The 20,730-nt window shown below is 37.4% G+C and overlaps 1 protein-coding gene across 6 annotated transcripts in view; it reads right to left on the reverse strand.

Annotated features, from left to right (window-relative positions):
* Positions 1 to 20,730, reverse strand: part of Ca-beta (Ca2+-channel-protein-beta-subunit) — a 1,568,477-nt gene that overhangs the window by 951,192 nt on the left and 596,555 nt on the right. The gene's annotated exons all lie outside the window — the stretch shown is intronic.

Below are 20,730 nucleotides of genomic sequence, written 5' to 3' on the forward strand. Positions count from 1 at the left end.
GCGGAGGGACATATATTCCATCATCATCGATTGCGGGATCGTGTTCTTCATCTCTGCGCGGTGAATTGCTGCCTCCATTTAGGAGAGCAGAGAAGTGTTCCCTCCATAATCTAAGCACTCTCTGGACATCAGTTACAAGGTCGCCGTTTCCATTCCTACAGGAGTTTGCCCCGGTCTTAAAACCTTCCGTCTGTCGCCGTATTTTTTGGTCGAATTTTCGGGCGTTATTCCTGGTGGCTAGCAGCTCAAGCTCCTCGCACTCACGCCTTTCTGCTTCTGCGTTTTTCTTCCTGAAAAGGCGTCTTGCTTCCCTTTTCAACTCACGATAGCGTTCACACACTCCTCTTGTCGCGCTCGCTTTTAACGTAGCCCTGTAGGCAGCGTCTTTTCTTTCGGTTGCCACGCGGCATTCTTCATCATACCAGTTGTTTTTTCGTGGCCGCCTGTAACCAATATTTTCTTCGGCGGCAGTACGAAGTGCTTTGGAGATATGCTCCCACTGCTCCTGTATTCCTTCAGGATGAGTTGTGCCCTCAGAGAGCAGGTGTGAGAGTCAGGTTGCGAAATCATTGGCATTCTGTTGTGATTGAAGCTTTTCGACGTCTAGCTTTCCTTGTGTTTTTTGTTCCTTGTTTTTAGCCGCGTTGAGGCGGGTGCGTATTTTGGCTGCAACGAGATAATGGTCCGAATCGATGTTAGGTCCTCGGATCGTGCGCACATCTCAAACACTGGAGGCATGCCGTCCGTCTATCACAACGTGATCGATCTGATTGCGAGTATTTCGATCAGGAGACAGCCATGTAGCTTGATGTATCTTTTTATGCATGAACCTCGTGCTTGATATGACCATGTTTCGAGCACCGGCAAAGTCAATCAGCCTCAGTCCGTTAGGAGAAGTTTCATTGTGTAGGCTGAACTTTCCTACTGTAGGGCCAAAAACACCTTCTTTGCCCACCCTGGCGTTAAAGTCGCCAAGCACGACTTTTATATCATGACGGGGGCAGCGCTCGTATGTGCGTTCTAATTGTTCATAAAAAGTGTCTTTCACCTCATCGTCTTTCTCCTCTGTCGGCGCATGAGCCACTCCAATATATGTCACAATTTTTGATCTTCTTTCTTCCTTGCTTCGTCCAACGCATTTCTTGGATGCCGGTGATGTCAGATTTTGCTTTGACGAGGACATCAACCAGCCGGGCATCTGCACCAATCCCATTCAGGGAGCGGACGTTCCAGGTGCATGCCCTCAATTCATTGTCCTTCAAACGTTTGCCATGGTCGTCATCAATAGAGAGTGTATTTATCCAAGGCTTGCTGTTATATTTCATTGGAGTATGGTTTTACGTGGCGGGTCCCAAGCCCAGCGCACAACCCGCTCAGCGGGGGTGGAAATATTACTTGGCACGTTTATATAGCGAGCCGCTTGCTCCAAGACATACGCCCGCTTGCAGCCGCACCTAGAGGTGTACAGACGCTGCCGATGAAATCTCCCCCGGCTAGCCCTTAAACCGATTATGTCAGAGTGGCCTAGCCAGATTGTCGCCTTCTCACATTAGCTCACCGCTAAACGGGTGTTTAGCGGCTACCCAGAGGATACTTGGCCGCAAGCGACCGGCAGTAGTGAGCTGCTTGAACCGCATGCAAAAGAATCGCTCTGGCCGTTCCCAGGTGAATGGCGGTCAGAAGCTTTCCCCACTTTCGTGGACTTCTACACACGGCCCCACCCTCATATGCTTACATTTAGAGCAATTTAAAGCTAGTAAATTTGTTGTGCACCAACATTGGAACGAGTACAAGTCGGCCTGAAGAAGATCCAAGGAACTCAAATCGGTAGGACAGTAAGTGTAACAAAGTTTCACATCATCCGCATACATTATAGTATGGGAATATAATATTGTCTGTAGCAAGTCATTAATGAAAATGGCAAAGATCAAAGGGCCTAGATGACTTCCCTGGGGTACGCCGGAGGAAACTCCGAACGATTCCGACAGATTGCACTTGAACAGGACTTTTTGGGTCCGGTTAGAAAGATAGCTTTTCAGCCACATTAATAGGTGAAACGGAAAGCCCAGTAAATCAAGCTTATGAATAAGTAACTCATGGTTGACGGTATCAAATGCTTTGCTGAAGTCCGTGTAGATGACATCCGTTTGCTTGTTCGCTAAAAATCCTTCCATAACTATAGAGGTGAATACAAGCAAATTTGTAGTGGTTGACCTTTGACGAATAAAACCGTGTTGGCATGGAGATAAAAGACTAGAACACTGATATTGGAGTTGACTGGTAACAATCTGTTCAAAGACTTTAGGAATGACTGAAAGTTTAGCAATACCCCTGTAGTTTTCAACTTTTGACCTACTACCGTTTTTATGCAGGGGTATAATAAAAGACTGTTTCCAAAGTGCCGGGAATGACGCAGATCCCAGAAATAGCTCAAATAATTTTAAAATAGGCTCATACATGTTTTCGGCGCAGTACCTAAGCACGCAACTAGGAAAACCGTCCGGTCCCGGAGAAAAGGTGGACTTCAAAGATTGAAGACTCTGAAGAACAATATTACCATCAATAGCAGGATGCCTAATGGAATTCGAGCTATCTAAGCGATAGGGATATTGAGCGGAATGAAAACTACTGGATGAATACGTGGACTTAGGAACTCAGCAAATAGTTCAGCAACGTCGTCATCAGTGCAAGCTTTTTTACATCCAAATGTTAATGAGGAAGGATACCCAGAAGTTTTCCGCTTTGAATTTACGAAACTGTAAAACTTTTTTGGATTTTTAAAAAATTGGGCTTTACAACAACTCAAGTAATTTTTATAACAAACCTGATTAAGACGGTGAAATTTAGAACGAGCTATTAGATATTTAGAGAGGTCTGCAGATGCTCCAGATTTCTTGAATCTCTTATAAAGCCTAGATTTTATGTTATTAAGTCTGATAAGTTGCCTTGAAAACCAAGGGGGCTTATTCGAACATAGGGTATAGCGCGTAGGAATGCAGGTATCAAAGAAGCCATCAAGCGTACTGTAAAATATAGAGATTGCCGAATCGACATCAGTGCAAGCATAGAGATCCGACCAATCGTGGGAAGCCAACAGATCATTGAGCATAATGAAATTCGCTTTGTAGAAGCATCTAGATCGGGGACGAGACTGTACTTGAATCCTACGGGGTAGGCTGATATCAAGTGAAATCTCTAGCGTAGGGTGAAGCGGGTCTTCTGGAAGAGATAAAGGTGGGATTTGCGTAAGGGCAGTACCCACCGAGCCATCCACAAATACTAAATACAGCATTTTATTTCCACTATTTGGAACATTGTTAATCTGTAAGAGAGATGAGTCTAACAAGCAATTGAGAAACTTATGTTGAGCAGTGGGAGTTAAAAAGTTTGAATCACTTATATTAACCCAGCTAACTGTTGGCAAGTTAAAGTCACCAACAACAAGTCGATCGTTATCTCCCAACTGCGAATGCAAATCGCAGATGGCCGAGCTATGACTAGCATAAACATCCATATCCGAGCGAGGTGGTATATACGAACAACAAACAATTACGCTATAGCTACCGAATGAAAGCCTAACTGCTATGAATTCGATATGAGAGATATTGTCTAGTGAAATCAACTCAGCTGATAGATTAGATTCAACAGCAATAAGGACACCTCCCGCTCTAGAGATGCGATCACGCCGATAAACAGCATATTTATTTGAAAAAACCTCAGAATTGTAATTATCAGGCCTTAGCCAGGTCTCCGTAAAAGCTACAACTTGTGCAGAAAAGTTGAAAGAATTAAGGAAGAATGGAACAAGTTTTGATCGTAAACCAGGAACATTTTGGTAATTAATGAGAAGACGGGACAGATCAGCAATTACCTTTGTGTTGTTATTACTGTGTTCGTCATACCGTTTTTTGGCTGTAATAAAACAGGTTCAGCCCTCGCCTTTCTTGTGAACAAGTGAACCACAGTATGCTTAGGCCAACAAGAGGAATCAAGTACCTTATCGATATATTCATCTGAAAGGGATATTTTAAATGAGGAGATGTCTCTCTCACATTTAAAGTTAAATTTATACACGTTGATATTACAAGTGGGTGCAACACCAAGTTTAGAGCAAACGTAATGAGCAATATCATTTTCGGTAAGCGATGCGTGTAATCAGAACGGCAGTCACCTGCAAAGGAGTAGCGGATAGCACACCAGAGAGCTGGGAAGGTGCGGCCGTTATAGGACAGTTGACAGTAAACGCATTGCTTGACCTAGCATTGGTTATCGAGCCCGTCAATGAAGTACGATTTTTTTTTTTTTTTTTTTTCAGGTACACTTGTATCGCTAGCAACAACCCCAGTATCGGTAACTGTTATTGTTGGAGCTAAAGATACCGGTGGAGGTGTAGGATGAATTGGGGAGTCCAGCGAAATCAACATTGGTGACGCAGAACAAACAGCCGCAAAGGTACCACTATTAGTTCGTGCATCGTTTAATTTTCCAGAGATCGTCTCAGGTATGCCTACCACACATATGCACCTAAATACTTTCACATATCGTTTTTAAGTAACTTTCACTTAATTACTATTGTTTTGTTTTTTACGATATAACACATTTACTCTTTTTATTTTGCGTTCTCCTTTGTTTCTATCGTTCCTTTTAGTTACTTTTAACTACTTTAAATTATGTTTAACCTTATATTAGGCCTTTGTAAACTAACTTTATCTCTTTTTTTTTCTACAAAATCTGCTGTTTAACACTAATTTTTACTACCTTTTCTAGCTTTTTTCATTTAATGCACTGCGCTAAACTTATTATTTTTTTTTATCCCTTGTTTTTTGTTTTTTGGGACTTTTTTTCACTATGAAAATTTTAATTTTTTTCACACTGTGCACTAATTTGTTCTGCAAGTGGGTGGTGGATGGAAACAGTTACGAAAATGCTGCATATTTCATGTGCGCCTGATGGTGCTTGGATGAGGTGGGGTGGTAAAAAACAAGCCCGGGGATCCTTCTAGATTCTTAATCTTCGTTTGTCGCTTTGGAATTAATGGAGGCTCACACTAGATGCTCATCAGCTCCAATGGGTACAAATGGTTTGTAACCAAAAAGCTTCCACACCCTCACCTATGTGCAATGGGAAAATTACTTCCAACTTGTCAGGAGGCGATGAGTGTGGGTAGGAATTTCTGCCTATATGGTAGTCACGCCTATTGAAAAAAAGACCCTATAATTATTTTATATCCAAGGAGATTTAAATAAAATTTCTTACCTTCTTAAGAGAAAACAAAACCCATGTGGTTTGCGCGAACTGACGGAATATCTTTAGTGGAGCTGTCTATCTGGTACGATGAAAAACAGGAAGGAGAGGCTAACTGTAACCGTTCAGGCTCTTTTATACCCTCGGACTTCCTATCTTTTGGCTTCTGTTTTTGACATTTTCCTAACTTTGTTTGAGAAAATGTAATGTGCATAATGACATGAACGATTTGATTTTGCTACTTTTTGGCAGTTTTCCTAGCCTACGAGTCATATTTAACTAACTCTGGCGCATTTCAGCATTTGGACGTTTCGGACAGATTTACCTTGGTAAAATCCAAGCGATTATTGTTCACGTTTCAGCCAATAGGTGACAATTTGTCGTTTTTACTAGAAGTAATCAATTAAATGCCCTAAAGCGGCAATAAATTTCTTAAGTCAATTTCTCTCATGCGAGACATTTTATGTCAAAGGGGGATAGGTACACGCAAAAAAGATATTGCAGCCAAAGCGACCATTACAGATTGCAAATTTTTACTTCATTTATTATTCTACAACTTGTTTCTACGCCATAGTATTTTTTCCATTACATTTTAATACATTTCCAAACTTTATTTTTAAATGGTTTCGTTTTTGCTCAAAGGCTTTATTATAATAGAATTATAAATTTCATTACTCTTCTTGGAAATTTTTAGCATAGAGGAATAGACATTCAAAGTGAACGGATGTGTTTTCTGTGCTGGTAACCGTATCTTATTTTTATTGTTTGTTCCTAAGTTTGTTACCTTAGTGGTTCTAATTAACATATGGTCAGCTGTGCTAAATGTAATCTGCAGTACCTGCAAGGCGATTATTTATCTTGTGGTATTTGCAATTGCAAAATCCACATGGAGTGCTCAAATATTTATATTGTGACGAATATTAGTAACACTAAGTGATATTCACATCACTAATCTGATACTAAGTAAATAAAGACAATAAAGAAAGCTACCACACTTGTATGTACGTAAACAAATTAATCATCATGTACACACATACATACAGGTAGCAGAGAGATACTCTCAAACGCATGTCATCATCAGCTACTAATTCGCTCACATATACACACGCATATGGTTACACACTACAAATACACGCGCGTATGGCTGATGACCAGGTAGAGAATTCTAAAAGAAGAAACTTCTAGACATTTGGGCAGAGAGTATAAAAGCAGCAGAAACTGATTAGTCCGTAATCAGTTTGATTTAAGCACGCTATTGGTTGCGAAGTGTAAGTGTTATTATGAAGTATTTTCAAAGTAGTCTAATAAAGACCATTTTTGCATTATTGAATATTGGAGTTATTTATTCACCAGTTTAGCGATACGAACAGTAGTAGAAGGTGTAAAATAAGCGGAGTTTCAATAAATTCGTACAATATTGATGCTGCTAATAACTTAATGTACAAGTGTGACAACTGTGTTGCTATGTTCTCTCATGCTAAAGTTCACAAAGCTTTTAAAAGTGTTGACTCCAACAATAAAATTCGTGCGCGCTCTGCATCTAAGGTCGTTGCATCTACGTTAACAAATGACCAATCTACCACTCAGCAATCAAAAATTGTTAAGCCCGTGAATTTTGCTGGTGTTGATGATGCTAATGCTGAGACTTCAAGTGTAACAACAATACCTCCTATACAAGCTGACGCTGTCTCTCAGACCTATACGGGTGCAGCTGCGACCGCTGTTAGTAATGCTCAGTCGCAAAATGTTGTCTCATTGCAGAAAAAACACGAAAATGGGGTGAAAGCAGATAATAGAAAATCGCCAGTTATTGTTAGTGGTAACAATTCTAATGCTGTATTGGATGTTTTTGTACGGTAAAAGTGGCAGCATTTGTCATCATTTAAGCCTTCTGTTACCGAAGACAATATTGTGTAATACATCTTGACGCACGCTAATATTGATGCTTCCAATATACGCTGCACAAGGTTGATAAAAAAGATACAAACATCAATTCTCTAGTAAGAGTAACTTTTAAAATACGCGTATTATCAGTTGATTATAGCAAGGTTTTTAAGGCTACGCTATATCCGGCAAATGTGACTATTAGACCCTTCGGTTTTTTCCAAAGGCGGTAGAAAATCCGCTGGATTTGTAGATGCGGATGACACTAGTCCTATTAATGCGTGATATATGTTCAATTCTAAGCCTTAATGTCTATTACGAAAACATGCCTGAAATGCGGACAAAGGCAAATTCGTTGTATGCTGCTACATCCCAATGTGTTTATGAACTCTTTGTGCTAGTTGAGACTTAGCTTAATCTTGACTTCTGCAGTGTAGAATTTTTTGATAGAAATCTTTATACCATTTTTCGCAGAGATCGAGATGGTGTGGTCTTGAATACTACGCGTGGAGGTGGTGTCTTAATTGTAGTGAAGTCAGATTTACGTGCAATCGAAGTAGCACTAACAAAAACTGTTCCCTTATTTGAACAAATTTGTGTTTCCATTTCTAGTGAGGATGACTTAATTCTTTCTCAAGCAATGCATTTCGTCTTTGGTGGAACCAATACTATTCTTAATAAATTTGTCCTTAGCTCCGGTAACTTTTTGGATGAGTGGAAAGTTACATCGGTAATTCAGTTTTTAAATCTGGAAGTAAAAATGATGCATCGAACTATCGACCAATTTCTAAAACAACTAATACTGCCAAATTGTTCGAAAAGTTTACTAGCTCAAAGCTTTCATCTGCTATCAAACCATACATATCGCTCTGCCAACATGGTTTATACTAGGTCGATCTACAATTACCAATCTATCTATCTATCTAAAGCATTTTATAGAGTATCTCATACCTTATTAATTCACAAACTACAGTTATCTGCATTTCACTCGTCATTTTTAGCCTGGGTGAAATCATATCTAACACACAGAGTTAAATCTGTGGTTGTTGATGGTGTAAAATCATTTTCGTATAGAGCAATATCTGGGGTTCCTCATCAATGATTGTTTAAAGTTCTTTACAGTGTGTGAACATCAACTTTATGCCGACGACTTCGAGATATTCAAAAAGATAAAAACTCTCTCTGATTTTGAAACATTACAGTTTGAAGTAAAAAATTTTCAAGAATGGTACCTTCGTAATAAACTATCTATTAATATTAATAAATGTTGCTCGGTTACCTTCTGTAAAATTAGGTCACCACTTCAGTCTTCGTATTCTATTTCTGATACTGTCCTTAGATCCAGTAATAAAATCAAAGACCTTGGTGTTGTATTTGACTAAAATTTTACATTTACTGAACATGAGCTGAGCTGAGCAGAGCTCACAGAGTATATTAACTTTGTTCGCATAACGGTTTTCCGTAACGGCATAAACTAATCGAGATAGATATAGACTTCTATATATCAAAATGATCTGGGCGAAAAAAGAAATTCATTCAGCCATGTCCGTCCGTCCGTCCGTAAACACGATAACTTGAGTAAATCTTGAGGTATCTTGATGAAATTTGGTATGTAAGTTCCTGGGCCCTGATCTCACTATTTAAAATGAACGAAATCGGACTACAATCACGCCCACTTTATCGATATCGAAAATTTCGAAAAACCGAAAAAGTGCGATAATTCATTACCAAAGACGGATAAAGCGATGAAACTTGGTAGGTGCGTTGACCTTATGACTCAAAATAGAAAACTAGTTGGTACCGCCCACTTTAAAAAGAAGGTAATTTAAAAGTTTTGCAAGCTGTAATTTGGCAGTCGTTGAAGATATCACGACGAAATTTGGCAGGCACGTTACTCCTATTACTATATGTGTGCTAAATAAAAATTAGCAAAATCGGATGACGAACACGCCCACTTTTAAAAAAAAATTTTTTTAAATCAAATTTTAACAAAAAACAAGTAAGGAAGGCTAAGTTCGGGTGTAACCGAACATTACATACTCATCTGAGAGCTTTGGAGACAAAATAAGGGAAAATCACCATTTAGCAAAATGAACCTAGGGTAACCCTGGAATGTGTTTGTATGACATGGGTTTCAAATGGAAGGTATTAAAGAGTATTTTAAAAGAGAGTGCGCCATAGTTCTATAGGTGGACGCCTTTTCGAGATATCGCCATAAAGGTGGACCAGGGGTGACTCTAGAATGTGTTTGTACGATTTCGGTATCAAATGAAAGGTGTTAATGATTATTTAAAATCAAATTTGAACAAAAAACAAGTAAGGAAGGCTAAGTTCGGTTGTAACCGAACATTACATATTCAGCTGAGAGCTTTGGAGACAAAATAAGGGAAAATCACCATTTAGCAAAATGAACCTAGGGTAACCCTGGAATGTGTTTGTATGACATGGGTTTCAAATGGAAGATATCACGACGAAATTTGGCAGGCACGTTACTCCTATTACTATATGTGTGCTTAATAAAAATTAGCAAAATCGGATGACGAACAAGCCCACTTTTAAAAAAAAAAATTTTTAAATCAAATTTTAACAAAAAACAAGTAAGGAAGGCTAAGTTCGGGTGTAACCGAACATTACATACTCATCTGAGAGCTTTGGAGACAAAATAAGGGAAAATCACTATTTAGCAAAATGAACCTAGGGTAACCCTGGAATGTGTTTGTATGACATGGGTTTCAAATGGAAGGTATTAAAGAGTATTTTAAAAGAGAGGGCGCCATAGTTCTATAGGTCGACGCCTTTTCGAGATATCGCCATAAAGGTGGACCAGGGGTGACTCTAGAATGTGTTTGTACGATTTGGGTATCAAATGAAAGGTGTTAATGATTATTTAAAATCAAATTTGAACAAAAAACAAGTAAGGAAGGCTAAGTTCGGGTGTAACCGAACATTACATACTAATCTGAGAGCTTTGGAGACAAAATAAGGGAAAATCACCATTTAGCAAAATGAACCTAGGGTAACCCTGGAATGTGTTTGTATGACATGGGTTTCAAATGGAAGGTATTAAAGAGTATTTTAAAAGAGAGTGCGCCATAGTTCTATAGGTGGACGCCTTTTCGAGATATCGCCATAAAGGTGGACCAGGGGTGACTCTAGAATGTGTTTGTACGATATGGGTATCAAATGAAAGGTGTTAATGATTATTTAAAACGTAGTGGGCCTTAGTTCTATAGGTGGATGCTTTTTCGAGATATCGCAATAAGGGTGGACCAGGGGTGACTCTATAATGTGTTGGTACGATATGGGTATCAAATTAAAGGTATTAATTAGGGTTTTAAAGAGAGTGGGCCTTAGTTGTATATGTGAAGACGTTTTCGAGATATCGACCAAAATGTGGACCAGCGTGACCCAGAACATCATCCGTCGGGTACCGCTAATTTATTTATATATGTCATACCATGAACAGTATTCCTGCCAAGATTCCAAGGGCTTTTGATTTCGCCCTGCAGAACTTTTTCATTTTCTTCTACTTAATATGGTAGGTGTCACACCCATTTTACAAAGTTTTTTCTAAATTTATATTTTGCGTCAATAAACCAATCCAATTACCATGTTTCATCTCTTTTCTCATATTTGGTGCAGAATTATGGCATTTTTTCATTTTTCGTAATTTTCGATATCGGAAAAGTGGGCGTGGTCATAGTCGGACTTCAGTCATATTTTACACCAAGATAAAGTGACTTCAGATAAGAACGTGAACTAAGTTTAGTTAAGATATATCATTTTTTGCCCAAGTTATCGTGTTAACGGCCGAGCGGAAGGACAGACGGTCGACTGTGTATAAAAACTGGGCGTGGCTTCAACCGATTTCGCCCCTTTTGCACAGAAAACAGTTATCGTCATACAATCTATGCACCTACCAAATTTCACAAGGATTGGTAAATTTTTATTCGACTTATGGCCTTACAAGTATTTTAGATGAATTAAATGAAAAGGGCGGAGCCACGCCCATTTTGAAATTTTCTTTTATTTTTGTATTTTTTTTGCACCATATTATTACTGGAGTTGAATGTTGACATAATTTACTCATAATTGGATTGGTAATTGGATTGGTTTAAAAATAAAAATATAATTGTAAGGCGCGATAACCTCCAAGACATCTAAGGCCGAGCTTCTCATCCAATTTGCGACGTGCTCGTCTTGATTTTCCCTACAAATTGGCCGGACGGGGCCTACATGTTTTATGCCGACTCCGAACGGCTTTTGCAGTGCTGATGAGTTTTCACTGAGAGCTTTTCATGGCAGAAATACACTCGGAGCGCTTGCCAAACACTGCCGAGGGACGACGTCGCTTAGAAAAAATTTCTTCTAATAGAAAAATTTTATTTCTAAAATTTTGATGTTGCTTTGACCGGGGTGTGAACCCAGGGCATAAGTTGTGGTAGGCGGAGCACGCTACCATCACATCACGGCGGCCGCCATTGGATTGGTTTATTGACGCAAAATATAACTTTAGAAAAAACTTTGTAAAATGGGTGTGACACCTACCATATTAAGTAGAAGATACTGAAAATGTTCTGCGGAGCGAAATCAAAAGCCCTTGGAATCTTGGCAGGAATAGTGTTCGTGGTATGACATATATAAATAAATTAGCGGTACCCGACAGATGATGTTCTGGGTCACCCTGGTCCACATTTTGGTCGATATCTCGAAAACGTCTTCACATATACAACTAAGGCCCATTCCCTTTAAAAACCCTCATTAATACCTTTCATTTGATACCCATATCGTACAAACACATTATATAGTCACCCCTGGTCCACCCTTATTGCGATATCTCGAAAAGGCGTCCACCTATAGAACTAAGGCCCACTACGTTTTAAATAATCATTAAAACCTTTCATTTGATACCCATATCGTACAAACACATTGTAGAGTCACCCCTGGTCCACTTTTATGGCGATATCTCGAAAAGGCGTCCACCTATAGAACTATGGCGCACTCCCTTTTAAAATACTCTTTAATACCTTCCATTTGAAACCCATGTCATACAAACACATTCCAGGGTTACCCTAGGTTTATTTTTCTAAATGGTGATTTTCCCTTATTTTGTCTGCAAAGCTCTCAGCTGAGTAATTAATGTTAGGTTACACCCGAACTTAGCCTTCCTTACTTGTAAAAATTCGCCTTGTCCGGTATTAGGTTCTATTTATTTATTCCATCTTATGTTTCTCGTTGCAAATTGATTGGTTTGCATACTCTTGCCAGTAGAAGGTTGATTTCCGGTTTAGTAGTTCTTCATGATGTCTTACATGGAGCTATCGACTGTCCATATTTATCATAAAATAAATAAATGTAAGGCGAGATAACCTCCTAAGAGATTTTAGGCCGAGCTTCTCTTCCAATTTGCGTCGTGCTCCTTTTTTAATTTTTCCTACAAATTGGCGGGACGGGACCTACTTGTTTTATGCCGACTCCGAACGGCATCTGCGAGGCAGATGAGTTTTCACTGAGAGCTTTTCATGGCAGAAATACACTCGGAGTGCTTGCTAAGCACTGCCGAAGGGCGACCCCCCTTAGAAAAATTTTCTCCTAATTGAAAAACTGTATGTCTAAAATTTTGATGTTGCTTTGCCTGGGGTGTGAACCCAGGGCATTCGGTTGATAGGTGGAGCACGCTACAATCACACCACGGTGGTCGTCCATATTTATTACACTGCATAAAACTTAATGTTCCAACATTATGTCTGCGTCATAATGATTTGTTTGCAGTTGACCTTTGCATAACAAAGTATGCTAAGAATGAACCTATTATCAGGCTATTAACTGAATTTAACTTGCTATATAGAGAAATAAATTTAGATATATTTGCTAATCGTAATGAATTCAAACAAATACTATTCACAAATTTTTAAATATTAATTCTTAGTCTGAAATGTTTGTAAACCACTGACTTAAATGAAACGACTAATGAAACAAATGCCATACTTTCTTCTAAAAAGATTTTACTTATGTTGTGAGCTGCTTGCCTTGTTATTAAACGGTTTTATTTAGGTTGACTTGATAGGCTGCACGTCTGCACGGCCGTTGTGAACGAAATTTGTAATTAAAATTTAAATAACTTCCCGATAAGCTAAAAGCTTGAAACTTGGAATATAGTTCATAACCCGATGACAATGTAATATTAAGAAAAAAATCGTCGCTAGGTGGCGCAAGGATCGAAATATACACAAAAATCGTATTTGTGGTCCGATTTGGCTAATATTTGGAACTCATAATACATACAAGAATAGAAAGCGACCTATGAAAAAAAATCGCCGCTCGAGATATTCACAAATATCGTATTTGTGATCCGATTTGACTCATATTTGGAACACATAATATATACAAGAATAGAAAGCCACCCATGAAAAAAATCGCCGCCAGGTGGCGCAAAGATTGAGATATTCAAAAAAAATTGTATTTGTGGTCCGATTTGGCTCATATTTGGAACACATAATACATACAAGAATAGAAAGAGACCTATGAAAAAATCGCCGGTAGGTGGCGCAAGGCCCGAGGTATTCAAAAAAATCGTATTTGTCATCCGATTTGGCTCATATTTGGAACACATAACACATACAAGAATAGAAAGAGACCTATGAAAAAATCGCTGCTAGTTGGCGTAAGGATCGTGTAAGGGACCTGGTCCACTGAATCAGGATTGAATCGAGTGTTTCCCTAATTCTCCTATATAGGACTTAGTCCGAGATGAGATATGGATTTGAGTATTATCTTAGCTCTCCAGCCGCATTTGTCCAAGCATTAAAATGCCCGCTTTTTTTTCCTGAATAAAGACAACCACCTGGGTTAATTCTGTAGTCAAGAATGCTTTACTTTGTCTCATCGCAAGCTTTTATATGTAGTGAAGTTCTTAATTCTACTCATGCATACAAAATTGCTTACTTGCTAAATTGAACTTTGGAGCATTTTTCATAATCAATTTCCGCTTGAAATACATACAAATGCTTATTTGCTACTTGTTTATAAAACGCCATTAATAAGTGTGTCACTTGTAAAGCGATCGCACATTGCTTAGCTATGCAATGTGATCAAACATTGCTATGTGTCACAGGTGTTTCATATATGAAGCTATGTCAAATGCAATTGAGACATCAAACCTGTTGACTCAGCAATGTGTATCGCGTGCATAAGCGTGGCCAGGCACACTACACCCTACCCCTTAAGAAAAATGTAAATTAATTTTAGTTTCTTAAAATATAGATTAATTTATATTCGGTTATATCTTAGTGGGTGTTTATATGGTAAATTATTTATGTAAATATATAGAAAATTCTAGGTAAATTATTTATGTAAATATATGGTGAATTATTTATGTAAATATATAGAGAAAAATTATTTATGTAAATAATTGAAAAAAATTTTTTTTTACATACTCCTATCTTTAACTAGATTATTATTATGTACAGTTATTTCCCTTTTGTTCCTTACAGTTGTGCTATTTGGCCCATTTTTTTTTTTATTATTTTATAGGGTCCTTCAAATGGTACTTCTAATTTTCTTTTGTTGCCTACTTTCAAGTAAACATAATCATTCACTGTAAAGTTTGCTTTGTTTACTTTAGTTTGTTTTTCTTTAGCTCTTGCTTTGCTTTCTAGCAGAGGTGAGTTATAAGGGCTAATAGAATGTTCGATAACATCATCCTTTAGTAATTTGTCAACTTCTTGTTCGATCACATGATGCTGAACGTGAGGCACTGAACACTCGATTCAATCCTGATTCAGTGGACCAGGTCCCTTACATAGCGATCCTGCGAAACGAAAACTAGGAATCGAAATTTTAAGGACATTCAGGTATCCAAAAAAACAAAAAAAAAACAGAATTTAGGTATAAAAGCTTCTTGAAAACTCTTAGTTAAAATGATCTTTGTGAATGAGTACTAAAAAGCTCAAGGAGGGAAGTTCGCTTGACGAAGAATACGTCCAGGACCTACCAGCGAAAGAGTACCCCAATTGTATTCCGACACCAAAGACAGCAGAGCCTAAGAAGATTACCTTAGAAGAATACCGACTAAGACAGGAGCGGCAAACAAAAAATCTAAGAGAATTTAGGACTAAAATAGCAGAACTTAAACGCCCAAAAAAGCGTGGTGGCAGAAAACGACAACATCAGAGAGAGTGCGCAGACCTGCAAAGAATAATCAACATCAGCAGCGACCAGGTTAAAATACAGCTTATAACTAAGATTAAGTTTTTGCGGCAAAATGGGTGGAGCCCAGACAAAAGAAGAGAATGTGAACAACAACAATAATAACGCGGCAGCAACAGCAGCACTAGTGAAGGATGACGATAATACAAAAAAGCTGCTATACATTAACTGTTTCATATTATTAGTTTTATTATTAGCAAAACTAAATTCCTACTATAAAAAATATTTAAAGAAACAAGCTTACCGCAATGTAAACATAGCCAAAAAAAGGAATAAAAATAATAATAAATTAAATGCAATTTACGCTATTGGAAGACTTACTCAAAACCCTCAAGAAAAGCCCCAATAGAACTTATACCCAGAAATACGTGATACTACCAAAGTGCTAATAGCAGATAGTTGGGAGACTATCAAGCAAAACGCACGAGCTGAAGACTTACCGAATCTAAGCAAAAAATTTAACGACTTAAAAACGAAAATAGAATCATATTTAGTTGTGAAAGAAGAACCTGAGGTAACAGAATCAATAGGTAAAACACCAGTGAACACAGAAACAATGGCAAATTTTGATCTGGTAACAGCCATTAAAGTCATCCCAACATTCAATGGGGACTTTAAAGAGCTCAACAATTTCTTAGGTCTGATTGAATTCTTCCACGATACCCTTGCGCATCAAGCACAAAAGACGATCCTTATCAAATTCATACTAGCCACAAAATTGGCGGAACAGGTGAAAAATTAAATTTTGACGGAAGTAACACCTCACAACTTGCAAACGCTGAAAGCAACTCTTAAAGATGCATTCCGATTAAACAAGACCGCCTCTGGGTTACATGCAGAAATCACTAGGACTCTACAGGGTTCTCAGGCAATGCTTACATGAAATAATAATAATATTGAAAGCTAGAAAATAATTAGGTAGGTCCTAGGTACTAGTCATCACACTCCTCACCAATCTAGGGCGTTGATCAGACATTTAAATAAAAGCGTTGGAAGCGTCAAATTTCTATTGATAGTCATATATAAGACCAACTGAACCTTAATCAGGTTATGCTATGTCTCACATTTTTAGAAATTTCACGCGCTCAACGCTTTTATTTAACTGTCTGATCAACGCCCTAGATTGATGAGGAGTGTGATGACTAGTACCTAGGACCTACCTAATTATTTTCTAGCTTTTAGTATTATTATTATTTCATGTAAGTATTGTTTTCAATAAAACCGTTTAACTTAAACATTTTTTTTTTAATTATTTTATTATAATAAACGAGTTGATAACATCAGCTTTGGTTGAGTGAATTGCTGTGTTAATATTAGAGGAACTCATTCCACCGCATAAATGCCTTATAAAGTGTGTGAACGTATAAAATTATCTAGAGCGCAAACGAACTGTCAACTTTTTTATGAAAAATCATTTACACAATTTGTATAAATTTACGCGCACATTTTATCGTGTAAACGCGGTAAACTCAAAGGAATGAAACCTTGCAGATATAACAGCTGATAAAAAAATTATTTGCGTTTGTTAAAAAGTAAAATCAGGCAATGAAAGAGATAAAATAAACAATACTTTTGTAGTGTTTTCATTTTTATATATAATCTATTGTATTTCAGAACACCAAACAAAAATCCAAACGTAGGAGAGTCAATCCATCACACCCGTGGACAGAATCGGAAAATATGGATTTAGTTGAAGCAGTTGCTGACGCATTAGAGGCCGACCAGAGTCTAACTAAAACGTAATTATGTTTAAAGTCTAACATATGCGGTAGTCAACTTAATCCGCCCAATGTTGCTGCCACCAACTCGACTAGCTTTAAATTTAGCTGTAATATTTACCAGCCGTGGCCAGGAGCAATGTATCGCATATTTTTTTACATATGTACATATATATGATTGTTTATTGCGTATTTTATGCCAACTTACACCGACCCAGCGTTGCTGTTACATGTTCCAAATAAATATCGCCACTCAGGCTGGGACATTATGTTGTATACATATGTACATATGTGCATAATTGTGGCCGCATGTATGTACGTTTTTTGTGATTCTTTTGCTAGGAATCTATTATCCATCTACTTTGACAAAATGATGTACATACTTATATTCAAATATTTTATTATTTCAGAAGCCGACAGTCGAACGCTTCTACATAAACAAGAATAAAAACAATGGCAAGCAGTCTAGGACAAATCGAATGGATGTCATTAAAACGCAAAATGAGATATCTGAAGGCGTCGTACGTCTCTGATGTCGATTGGAAGAACAAGACGGGGTCTGGTTTGTTGGCCAGTGGTGACGAAAACAGTGTGACAGCATACATACAAAAAATATGCTCAAATTTCGATTTGCTTGCTGATATATTTGGGCAGCGCAAAACTGTAAGCCCGTCGCTTATTTTCGACGGCCAAATCGACCATTTCTACACGATTTCCTATGTCACAGACACATAACCAGAGCAAGACTCCGTCTTTGAGCCTCTCGCCAGAAGCTTAACTAGTACTCATGAGTCTCTTTATCTTCAAAACAGTATTGATTCAACGCAGCACAAGAAGAAGAGAACGTGTAATGCAAAACCGGACAACATAGCAATTTTGAACCTGAATTGCCACAAACCAGACCGTTATCACCGATTCAACAACGAAAAAACAAACAGAAAAAAATGTCTACTACTAACACCCTTAAAGAGCTTCTTATTATTCAAGAAAGGAAACTGGAGTTAGAAGTTCAAAAATTAGACCTTGAGAGGGAAAGGGAAACAAATAAAATAGAACTAAAAGAACTTGAATTAAAAAGTCAAATTGAATTTAGAAAGATGGAACTTGAAATGCAAAAAAAGAAGAGATTTGAAATTGAAAAATTAAAATTAGAAAGTGAGGAAAGATTGAAGAAATATGAAATTGATTCTAAGCTTAATTAGTTTCTTTCTTGTATTTTAAGGAAGCAGACGGACACACAGCTTATTGTCAAAGTGAAGCCCACCAAGACAAAGTTTAGCTATGATACTATGAAAGCATAGTTGGGAACAATGCATTAGATTTTAATTACCACTACCACTAAATTTTTTAGTGGTAATGAAAACAATTCCGACTACTATTTAATTTTTTAATGAAAAAAAATGAATACTAGTAGAGAACGTTTCACTAAAATTGTAATGGTAGTGGAAAATATTATTTAAATTAAAAAATTTAGTGCTGGTGGAAATTGAAACCTAATGCAATGCGCTCAACTATGGCAGCTAGATCCACAATTATTAATTTGCTTGCTTTGTTGAACAAAAAATAAGTGGGTAAAATGATTTTGTTTGTTTTTTAGGGTAATAAAAATGATTAGAAAATGGTCTACTTAATAATTAGTTAATTAATATCATTGGCAATAAATCTGCCTTTTTAAAGAAACTAAAAATTACAGTGCAATCATATTTTTGTTTAATAAACTATTTTGAGATTTGCAGTTATTTAATTTAAAATATTTAAATTAAAATATTACAAAATAAAGGTGAATTCAAATGTAATTAATCATAAAAATATAAAATGAATAAATATGGATAATTTCAAAATGATTTGTGGAGTTTTCCAAACATATAAATAAAGATGAATGTGTGGGTGTGTGCGATATTTGTGGAGAGGAGGGAAATAGAAATAAAAATTAGAAGGGGAGTAAGAATAAGGATAGGATAAGAAACAGAGGCAGTGGAAAAGGCGGAGGTAGAGAAAGCACGGAGAGAAAAATTGGGAGTGTGAAGCGGAAGAAGAACGAGAGAGTAAGTGGAAGGAATAACAAAGTAATTAAAAAAAGTAAGGAAGGCTAAGTTCGGGTGTAACCGAACATTACATACTCAGCTGAGAGCTTTGGAGACAAAATCAGGGAAAATCACTATTTAGCAAATTGAACCTAGGGTAACCCTGGCATGTGTTTTTATGACATGTGTATCAAATGAAAGGTGTTAATGATTACTTAAAACGTAGTGGGCCTTAGTTCTATAGGTGGACGCCTTTTCGAGATATCGCAATAAGGGTGGACCATGTGTGACTCTAGAATGTGTTTGTACGATATGGGTATCAAATTAAAAGTATTAATGAGAGTTTTAAAAGGGAGAAAGCGAGATATCGACCAAAATGTGGACCAGGGTGAACCAGAACATCTTCTGTCGGGTACCGCTAATTTAATTATATATGTCATACCCCGAAGAGTATTCCTGCCAAGATTCCAAAAGCTTTTGATTTCGCCCTGCAGAACTTTTTCATTTTCTTCTACTTAATATGGTAGGTGACACACCCATTTTACAAAGTTTTTTCTAAAGTTATATTTTGCGTCAATAAAGCAATCCAATTACCATGTTTCATCCCTTTTTTCATATTTGGTGCAGAATTATGACATTTTTTTCATTTTTCGTAATTTTCGATATCGGAAAAGTGGGCGTGGTCATAGTCGGATTTCGGCCATATTTTACACAAAGATAAAGTGACTTCAGATAAGAAGGTGAACTAAGTTTAGTTAAGATATATCGTTTTTTGCGCAAGTTATCGTGTTAACGGCCGAGCGGAAGGACAGACGGTCGACTGTGTATAAAAACTGGGCGTGGCTTCAACCGATTTCGCCAATTTTCACAGAAAACAGTGATATAAAATTTTTTGTTAAAATTTGACTTAAAAAAAAATTTTTAAAAGTGGGCGTGTTCGTCATTCGATTTCGCTAATTTTTATTTAGCACACATATAGTAATAGGAGTAACGTGCCTACCAAATTTCATCATGATATCTTCAACGACTGCCAAATTACAGCTTGCAAAACTTTTAAATTACCTTCTTTTAAAAGTGGGCGGTGCCACGACCATTGTCCAAAATTTTTCTAATCTTCTATTTTGCGTCATAAGGTCAACGCACCTACCAAGTTTGATCGCTTTATCCGTATTTGGTAATGAGTTATCGCACTTTTTCGGTTTTTCGAAATTTTCGATATCGAAAAAGTGGGCGTGGTTGTAGTCTGATTTCGTTCATTTTAAATAGCGATCTGAACTGAACGCCCAGGAACCTACATACCAAATTTCATCAATATACCTCAAAATTTACTTAAGTTATCGTGTTTATAGACGGACGGACAGACGGACGGACAGACGGACATGGCTAAATGAACTCCTTTTTTCACCCAGATTATTTTGATATACAGAAGTGTATATCTATCTCGATTAGTTTATGCCGTTACGGATTACCGTTATGCGAACAAAGTTAATATACTCTGTGAGTTCTACTCAGCTGATATAAAAAAATGTTTAAGTTAAACGGTTTTATTGAAAACAATACTTACATGAAGTAATAATAATACGAAAAATTATAAAATAATTAGGTAGGTACTAGTCATCACACTCCTTATCAATCTAGGCCGTTGATCAGAC

The sequence above is a fragment of the Eurosta solidaginis genome, chromosome 2 (assembly GCF_040869045.1).
Source record: "Eurosta solidaginis isolate ZX-2024a chromosome 2, ASM4086904v1, whole genome shotgun sequence".
Lineage (NCBI taxonomy): Eukaryota > Metazoa > Arthropoda > Insecta > Diptera > Tephritidae > Eurosta > Eurosta solidaginis.